The sequence below is a fragment of the Ammospiza caudacuta genome, chromosome Z (genome assembly GCF_027887145.1).
Source record: "Ammospiza caudacuta isolate bAmmCau1 chromosome Z, bAmmCau1.pri, whole genome shotgun sequence".
NCBI classification, from domain to species: domain Eukaryota; kingdom Metazoa; phylum Chordata; class Aves; order Passeriformes; family Passerellidae; genus Ammospiza; species Ammospiza caudacuta.
In genome coordinates, this window is record NC_080632.1 from 6,921,297 (window position 1) to 6,930,644 (window position 9,348).

A 9,348-nucleotide genomic window follows, 5' to 3' on the forward strand; every position below is an offset into this window, starting at 1 on the left:
ATGCAATCACTCCTTGAGGGACCTCAGGCAATACTGAATAAATGCAATGCACCCAGTTCACACCACTGCTGCTCTGTGGAACCCTAGCTGTGCTTTCTGCTCTCTTAAGGGGAGCTGCGGAAGCCAAAGGAAAGAGCAGCAGAGGGGCTGGGGAACACAATTTTGGTCATTAAATATAGCAGGTAGTTTCAAAATTAAACTCTGGGTAAATGAAATTACTCAAAGAAACTTCAAACCATAAAGAGATAAAACAGTGACACAAGGCAAATAAAATATTTCAGTATATCTGAAATGACACCCAATTTTCCTGCTGTTAGCAAGAAAAACAGTTTATGGCTTTGGTCAACAGAAAATAATTTTCTTCCCAGTTCCTAGTTATTTCCATCACTGAACTACAAACTCATGAAATTCTGTCTAAAAATCCAAATAATGAACACAGATATACACACAAACAGAATTAGCAGACATAGGGGTCCTTCACTAGAAATTTAATTTGATTTCCTACTTCAAACTCCACATCCCTTCTCTAGATTCCAAAGTCAAAAGGAGAATCTTCTGTGTGACATTCATGCCACTAACACAATACAGAAAAACAGATAAACCCTTGCACTCTCAACCCGAAATAAACAAAGAAAATGAACAACCCTCACCCCCAAGAATGTTATTCAAAATGACATACAAAATTATGTTTGCAATTGTAGGCAAACATAAAACAAGATCTTCAAAAAACAGACCTACAAAAAAAAAAAAAAAGAAAATGCTTTATATTTGTGCTCAATGTTTTGGGCCAAAAATTTTAAAATCTGAGTAGTTTCTGGCAGAAATCTGTATGTTGCAAGATTTTATTTTGCTATGGAAACTGCCTGAATAAGAGAAACAAAGCCATAGACCAACCATTTCCAGTCAAAATTTCCTCCTCTCTCCTGCAAACCACGCAAGTCCTCCAACAGCTCCTCTTTAAAGGTCACCTCCCGCAGCCCAGGCACAGCTTTTCTCCCTGAGCACCTGTGAATTAGCAAAATTCTGCAAGTGCCTTGCATGACCTGTCAGTGCACGCAAGTGGTGCCCAGGAGCTCCCCCAGGGCTGCGGTGTGATGTGTAATAGCCTGTCTCAGTATCCTGGTTCCTTTCCCAGGTGTATCCATCACCTCTCCCTTCCCCTCCCATGCTCCCTGCTGAGCACTGTCTGTCAGTCCTGGCATTCCAGAAGGGCATTGAGTGATTGGCAGAGTTCAAAAGATGCCTTACACCCCTGGAGGACGTTGGGCCATCCAGCTGTCATTTGTTCCTTGAGACTTCTCCCCCATTTCCTGTTTTGTGGGATCCCTGCCCCTTCTCTCCCCCTCTCCCTGGGGTTAAAAGGAATTAAAAGGAACAGCAACCACACGGTTCGAGAGGTTCTGTTAGAGCTGTTACTGGATTCAGAGGCCTGTGGGCCAGGAATAAAGCTCTGGATCGAAACCCTCTAGCAGAACCCGACTCCTTTCCTTCATCCTCGCCGTAAAGCTTCTCCACCAAGGTAAACCTGAGCTCCTGCATGTCTGGACTTGTCTCTAGCACCCAGCTGCAGCATCCAGCTTAGACAAAGTTGTGTCTGAGGTGAAAACACCACAGCTGCCGCCCTTTAGTCATGCAGCAAGGGCCAGACAAGCCCAGGCACGTCCCTTGGGGCTATATTGGTAATTAATTCCAATACCCCAGCCCTGAGAGCCGAGCCAGTGGCTGTCCAGGTGGATGAGGATGAGGACGAGGACGAGAATGTGGATGAGGATGAGGATTACAGCTCCCCTGGGACGGGCAGCAGGGCAGATTAGCATGGCCTTCAGCCACCTCAGCATCGCTGTCACAGCTCCTCTACAGAGCTCAAGCTGAGTATCACTGAACCCCTCACTTGTTTTCCTTTCATAGCTGCTGCTGCTGTCCTTATGTAACCTCGGGTACCTGTGTGTTTCTGAGCTGTTTCTGAGCTGTTTGGGTCACTGACTGCACGCAGTGGGGCGTGCACCAGGGCAGCAGCAGATGTACCGTGTGTGACAGCCCCACACAAGCCATGGCCTCTCTCCCCTCGCTGCTGCAGCGGTGCCTGAAGGGATTATGTACAAATGATCTGTCTCGTGTGCTTTTGGCAGCCTTACAGGAGTAACATGGTGGCCACAACCCGTGACCCACCTCTAGTTTTCCCAAAACCACAGGCTGTGCCAAAGGGCTGCCCTCTGTCTGATGCTCATCAGCACAGAAAGCCAACCTGCAGCCATGAAGCCAGGACATCCCTTAATGGCTGGAATGGATGATCTTACAGGCCTTTCTCAGCCTCAGTGGCTTCATGTTTCTATCTCTGCATTCAGAGTACATAGCCTGTGCAGCCAGCAAGTTGTAGGGCCTCAGGAAACTGGGTGTTTCTTGAATGGCACTTTATTTTTCTGGTATTTGATCTGCTGAAAGACACTACCTGCTTGTGATGGCTTTCATGACTGGAGAATTGTGTTATATCTTCTCATGTCTTTTGAAATAGCACTCACTGTATTCTCAGGATAACTGAGAACAATTTGTGTGAGTGATGCAAGGATGTGAAACCTTCATCAGTTTGTGGCTTACATTTGCACTGTGGAGAAATGAAATTCCCTTGACTCAGGCCAGTGTTCCAAGTATAACGCTGGTCTGGTTTCTTCTGCCTGACCTGGTTCTGCTTTTAACAAACATACCCACTATCACTATGTATTTTTTAAGGTGGAGCCCATTCTACCAGAAATTCAAATCCCTAAATACTCCAGTTGCTACAATGATCCAGTGACAAATAATTTTTCACACCCAGTTCTTTAAAATCTGTTCAATTTTTCACCAAGATGGATTACAACCACAGATTGCAAAGGTTTGAGCCAGCTGACATCTCCCCAAGTCACACCAAAGTGATGTGAACACTCTCCTGTCCAACACACATACGTTTTCCCTGCTGATCAACAGCATTCCCAGCACAGGGAATAGCAAGACACATCCTCAGGTGTCTCCTTCAGCAGCACTGTTGTGCTCAGAGCAATCTGTGGGCATGGTCCTTATAAAGAAATAAAAGACATTTGGGGACACTTTGCCACAAATGGCATTTGGGGGCGGTTTGCGGGGCTGCTAGCCCACAGCTCTGTATTCTGTAGGCTGTCCTGCTCTTGCCCTGTTTGTGCTCAGGTCTGCCTGCTGATGATGGCACATCATGGGGTAGGAGAGCTCCTGGCACAGGGGACCACGATCCTGTGCAGCAGGTTTGCTCTGTGAGAGGCAAGACTCCTTCACAAGGCTGTGCCAACTGAGTGAACTCTAAATTGCTCTTCTGGCTTCATTTATCCAAATACAGCATTGCCATCACAACAGTGTTCTTCTGACAGGCTAATGAGTGTATTTCATCAGTATTACAAGCAAGCTTTGAGCACAAAAGAGAGTGATTTAGGTGTTCTAGAGAAGAAAAGGCATCCTTTTACAGCTACTCTTCATTTTTCCAATACTTTGCCTTTCTCCCATAACTTATTCTCATGGGATGCTCCAAAAATCCCAGCTGCATTATACAAAGTTATATTTTTCAAGTTTCTTGCAAAATATCTCTATTAATTAAGAACAAATAGCTTAGTTTCTTTTCAGTTCATGTGTTACCAAATGTCCCCCTCCATGCACAAGGAATGTAGCAAAGTCTGCAACGAGCAGAAAAACAAGTTACCATAGAAGAGCTACCAGCAATTACTCACTAAATACAATAAATTATTGTATATCTGGAAATTAAATGTACTTCATTTTGTTGTCACTGAGTATTTTACAAGCGTGGGTGACAGAAGCATAGAGCAGAATACAAATGTGGTAAAAATGCCTCTTGCAGTGTGTGTTTCCACTGAAGTTGGATTTTTTTTTCTCCTGCTCTCCTTTTGATAGACTTAAACTGATGAATGGTGAAGCAGGATTCTGAATTAACCGGAGCCTCAGTTAAGCAGCAAAAAGCAGCAGAACAAACATCTGGGGAAATTTCACACTGCAATCTCATGCTCCTGTTTGAGTTACTCAACAGAGCAGCTCTTCTAAGAGGGCCCAGCCCTCAGCCTCTGTAGAAACCTGTTAGTTTTGACAACCTCCAAGAGGCCTTCAGGTCCACTCACAGGAGACTCTGCCAGGGCCAACCAGGCATGAGATTCAGGCAAGTTTGTGGAGACTTACACATCATCTGTCTGCAGACACGAATGAAGCTTGATTCTGCAATTGTACAGAGTTCAATTTCATAATCAGTTCCACCTTCTGAGATTTTAACAGCGGACTTAGAGCTACTAAGAGAGTTAGTGTCTCACAGGCATTTGCCATGATTTCTGTAAAACCTCTTTGCCTTCAACAGCCTGAGCCGTTAATGATAAATGTTGCTTCTCCATTGGATAACTTTTCTGAGCAAAGGATCAGCCTTCCACTTGCTAGAGCACAGCAAAGAGAAAATAGTCAAAGAATTTTCAAGGCTATTTAAACAAATGGCTTAAAGGAGTAGAGGATGTGTGGCAGTGTGGCACAGGGTATGGTCATGAACAAAACAAGAAAAGCAGAAACCCTATTCAACAGCAAAGGTAGCCAAGCCCTGTAGCTAACTTTAAATCTCTACCTAGCAGACATGCTTCTGTTATTTGGCAATGAGTGGCATGACTTTATAGTTTATGCTGGTCCTCAGATCCCTAGAGGAGATGTTAAATCAATGATCAGCATGTTTCTGCACATGGCTCTTGAAGCTAATTCTTGTTCTGGTTGAGATACAAGAATAACACAACTCAAATCCTTCAGGAAAATGGATCAAAACACTGTTTATATATATAAGCCCATTTATATATATAAGCCCATTCTTATTCTTTATATATAAGCCCATTCTGTCCCCACTTCTCTACCTGTGGCCACTCCCTTCTGACTAATCATGTCTTTGATCAATCCTGTACAACTTTCACTATAACCAGAAAGCATGGCAGCTCCATAACACATTCCACATGCTCTTGTGGTATGTCCTGTACCCTGCACTAATGAAGCTTCACCCTTTTGAAATAAAATATAGAAAACCCACTTGGGTAAGGAAAGTTATCTTGTACTTCATGAGGTTAGACGGATGTTGATCCACTTGCTTATTCGGGAAAAAAGGAGAACAACAAGTCAACTACAGGAATGATGCTACTACCCTCCGCTCCCTAGGACTGTGTGGAATTGCCCCATCACTGTTACATGTGATTCTCAGAATCACAGGGTAGAAAGGGACCTTTAAACACCATCTACTTGCAACCCTTCTGCCCTGAGAGGGGACACCTTCCTCTAGACCAGATTGCTCAGTGGCCTTCAATACTTCCAGGTATGAGGCATCCACAATTCTGGGCAACCTGTTCCAGTGCCTCCCCACCCTCAGGGTAAAGGTTTTTTGCTTCTAAAATCTAATTAAACCTACCCCGTTTCAGTTTGAAGCCATTTTCCCCTATCCTGTCAGTACATGCTTTTGTAAAGACATCTGATTGTTTACAACACGGGCCAGCTATTCAGCTCTGTTTTGACAGGTACAGGCGACCAATAAAGCAGTTCTGCAAAAAGGGAGAAAACAGATGAATGCTGACCCCACATCTAACAACCCTGATAACAATTATACAGAGTAGATAGTAGAGGTCAGATTCTGTAGCCTCTCCTTTTCAGCCCCATGTCCATCCAATAGATGTTGATGGTAGCACAATTTTCACAAAAGTGTGAGATTTTCGAAATCAGGACATGCATTGTGGACAACAATGCCCCTCACAATGGGTCTCTCAGCTGCTGCCAAGCAAGCATTTCTGAAAAGCATCACTGACAAGCAAGTTTCACTCTGGATATGCAAACCTAGCAAACAACACCTCAGTAGGGAAGCGAGAATATGTGAGCGAGCGGCAGCACCAACTTTGCACACCAATGGCAATAAAGATGCTGGTTGTTATTTCTGTGTTTATGCTCCATCCAAACATCTATCTATAAAACCCCAAGAGCTTTAGGTGTTCTTCAGAAAACAACTGTATTTCCAAATTTATGTTAGCACCCAGACTTTTCAGTGGTAAGATTAAAAACAAAAAAAAAAAAACCCAAAACATTTTAAAAATGCCCTGTGATGGTACAGGGCTAAGTCTGAAGAATTCAAAGTGACATCAAGCTGGGCTATCTGAAGAGTGTGGAATTCCTGCAGGGCCTGTCAAAGCACAGAGCATCACTTACAGCCAGGCAGAGCCACTGCAGACACTGTGCAGCAGCTCTGGAGAGCTCACCTCCCTGCTGCCAAACACAGAACACAACTGAACTGGTTTAACCCATATGAGAATCTCACCTGGGAAGCAAAGAGGTCTAAAACACAGCAAAGATTTCAAAAGAAGTCATAATCTGGGGTGTCCTCACTTCCTAAGACATAAGCATTCTGGTTTCAGACACTCAGAACAAGGTGGCACAGCTGATTTCAGGACCCTTGTGTGAAAACTAGTGGAGAACTGACCATGGATCACAGGCTGGCTGGGCACAAACCAGGATGGAGTGAAAAGACAAGCACAGAAGCATCAGCACTGCAGAATTTATCTTTGTTATACCTTTCTTTTGAGGAAACAAAGATGGGGGAAAATAATCTTGAAGGCAGATCTTACTCTTGAAGAGTCACCAACTGAAAAAGTTTCTTTCACCATAACTTCAGCCAGTACACATAGGATACCATTAGTGAATAAAATAAATGTTTCTATTAATCACTGATGATATGCAGCCATTTTCCATTAGAGAAGTTTGCATATCTTGCGGGTCTAGTGCCACAATAAGTGACAATTCCATAATAAAATCCCAAAGTGATACATTAGCTCCTTGTGAACACAATTAGAAAAACACGTCCTCCATGCTGCTGTATTATCCACGCAACTGCAATATTTTTGTGGCTGCAGAAAGTATTAAGAAGAAAAACTAGAGCGCAAGAAAGTAGGCTAATCAGTTCAACACACTATCTGATGGAAGTAATAATTATAGATATATCGCCAATTTTAAAAGCTCACAAAGTACAGTGGTAGGTAGACTCCTACCACTGAACAAAGAGGCAGGGAAGAGTGAACAAAGAAAAAAAAAAAAAGACAACCAAAGCTGTGAAAGAAAATTGAGGCAGAGTATTAGATAAAAAATCAACTGAAAATTTGAAAGTCTTCTTCTTCAGCTACTGAACTCTCTCAACCCAAACAAAATGTCTCCATTTGCAGACCAAGCAAAAGGTTCTGTAACTGAGCAGATGTGACTACATGACTGAGAAATTAAGGATTTGGCTCTCCACAAGTTCCTTCTCTCCTCTGATGTTTCATTAATCAGAAAAAAAAAAATATTATCTTTATTGTGTGTTGAAATAGCCTAATAAGCACCAACAGCCATCATGGTTCTCATCAGATTTTTGTAGTAAATCTACATATGCATCATATGTATATATGAAACAAGTTCACATCCACCATATCAAAGAAAAAATGCCACCTGATATCATCCTTGCTCATACATGTTGGTTCAGTTATCTTTTTCAGCATCACTGGTTTTCCACCCAGAGTGGGCAAAACCAACGTTGAAATATGCCACGTGAGAGCCAACAATGAAAGGAAGGAATACAAATAAATATGGGAAGGTAGCAAGGAGCTGTTGTCATAGCTCCCAGTGCTTGACAGTTCCTCAGTTGATGTAAATTTTGTCCTTTTGCCTCCCCTGTGTCAAGCCTTGGAAGCAGATTCTCATCCTGTACAGTATATTCAGTTACCTGTACACTAATGCATAAAGGATTTCCCCTAAGGTCTTACCAGTATTTATTTTTAGAAACAGCCAACCTAAAAATCTGACCTGAGAGAGGCAGAGATGGTTTAAAAGAGAGGGAGTCCAAAGCAATGTCCTCAGATTAAACAGGATGCTGGTATTTAAAGGCTAAGGGAATCACACCCAGCAGCCCCAGCCCCAGAGGTAACCCCTTCTGCAGTAACTCCTATGGAAACCTTCCTTCCCAAAGCAAGCACAAAACCCCCATTGTACAAGAACGAGAGGTTGTAAAAAACACTCCGTCTTGTGCCCGAGTAGGAGCGGGCAGAAATTTGCGCTCAGAGCCGTGATCTCTGTTTTTTCTCACCATACCCACCTCGTTTTCAGCAGGGGGATGTCTACTGCGGTCCCTGCTCTGTCCCGGTGCCTCCACGCCCCACAAAAGCCCACACAGCATGCAGGACGAGCGCTGTTACTCCGACACGTTCATTCCCCAAGTACTCACCCACAAGGAGCCAGAGAACTACTGCACAACCTCAGAGCTTGCAAATCTCATCTCTCTACCTGCAAGCTGTCATTGACAGCTGATCAAAAACCGCCTGCATTTCCCTCCTCACCTGCAAAAACACCGAGTGCCTCTCAAAGCATCCAGACCTGGCAGGGACACCGCACACGGTGACATTTTAGCATCTCTGCTCCACAGCATCTCTCCCCGCATGCGGCGCGTCCATCACGCCCTGCTGCCCCCGCCGCAGCCTCTCCTGAACCGCAGCCCACCCGCACGGCCCCGGCAGCGGAGCCCCTTACCGGGAGGGCTTCTCGGGGCTGTTCCCGGGAGGAATCCCGAGGGGAAGGGCGGGAGAGGAGCCACGCAGCACCTGCCTGCCACGGGAGAAGCGGCGATGCCCCCGCGCCGCTCCCGCCATCCCCGCCACCGACCCACCGCATCCCGCATCCCGCTCTGCAGCACGGCGCGGGGAAGCCGCCGCCCCGCCTCGCCCCGCGCAGCCCCCGCCGGTGCCGGTTCCATCAGGGGCATCCCCGCTCACCCCGCGGCGCGGCGGCCCCGCTACGGGCGGCGGTGTCCGGGAGGGCGGGCGGGCAGCGCTCGCCGGGCGGGCATCGTGGGCCGCCCTCCGCCGCGGCGGGCAGGGCCGGCTCCGGGACTCCCCCCCTGCGCCGCCGGCTCCCTCGTCCTGCTCGTCCCTTGCCGCCCGGCTCGCCCGCAGTGCTGCCCGCAGGAGAACACGCTCCGCTCCCTCCCTGCGCCGCTCCTCCTCTGCTTTCCCGGGCACCGGACCCGCTCCAGCCCCCGCCCGGCGGCGGGGCGGAGGGAGGGGACAGGGGCCGGCCAGGAGGGGCGGGCGGAAGGGAGGGAGGGGGAGCGGGACCCCCGGAGCCGCCGCAATTCCCCGGCTCGGCCCCTTCCCCGGGGCTGTGCCCTCCCTGTGGGCTGGAGCGGGGTCCGGCGCGCGGGGACATCGCTCCGTGCCCTCGGCCCCGGGGACAGCCGGACATCTCTCTGTCCCTTTTGCCCCCGCCCCGGTCCCGCCGCGGGAGAGCGATGCCCCAGGGGCTTCGCCGGCGTCACGG

General features: G+C 47.0%; 1 protein-coding gene across 1 annotated transcript in view; it reads right to left on the bottom strand.

Annotated features, from left to right (window-relative positions):
• PLPPR1 (phospholipid phosphatase related 1) overlaps window positions 1-9,019 on the bottom strand; it is a 119,801-nt gene extending 110,782 nt beyond the window's left edge. Inside the window, exon 1 of the mRNA XM_058823785.1 lies at window positions 8,805-9,019. The gene's annotated coding sequence lies outside the window, so the exon portion shown is untranslated. The remainder of the gene's footprint in view (window positions 1-8,804) is intronic.
• Window positions 9,020-9,348: the final 329 nt, after the last annotated feature.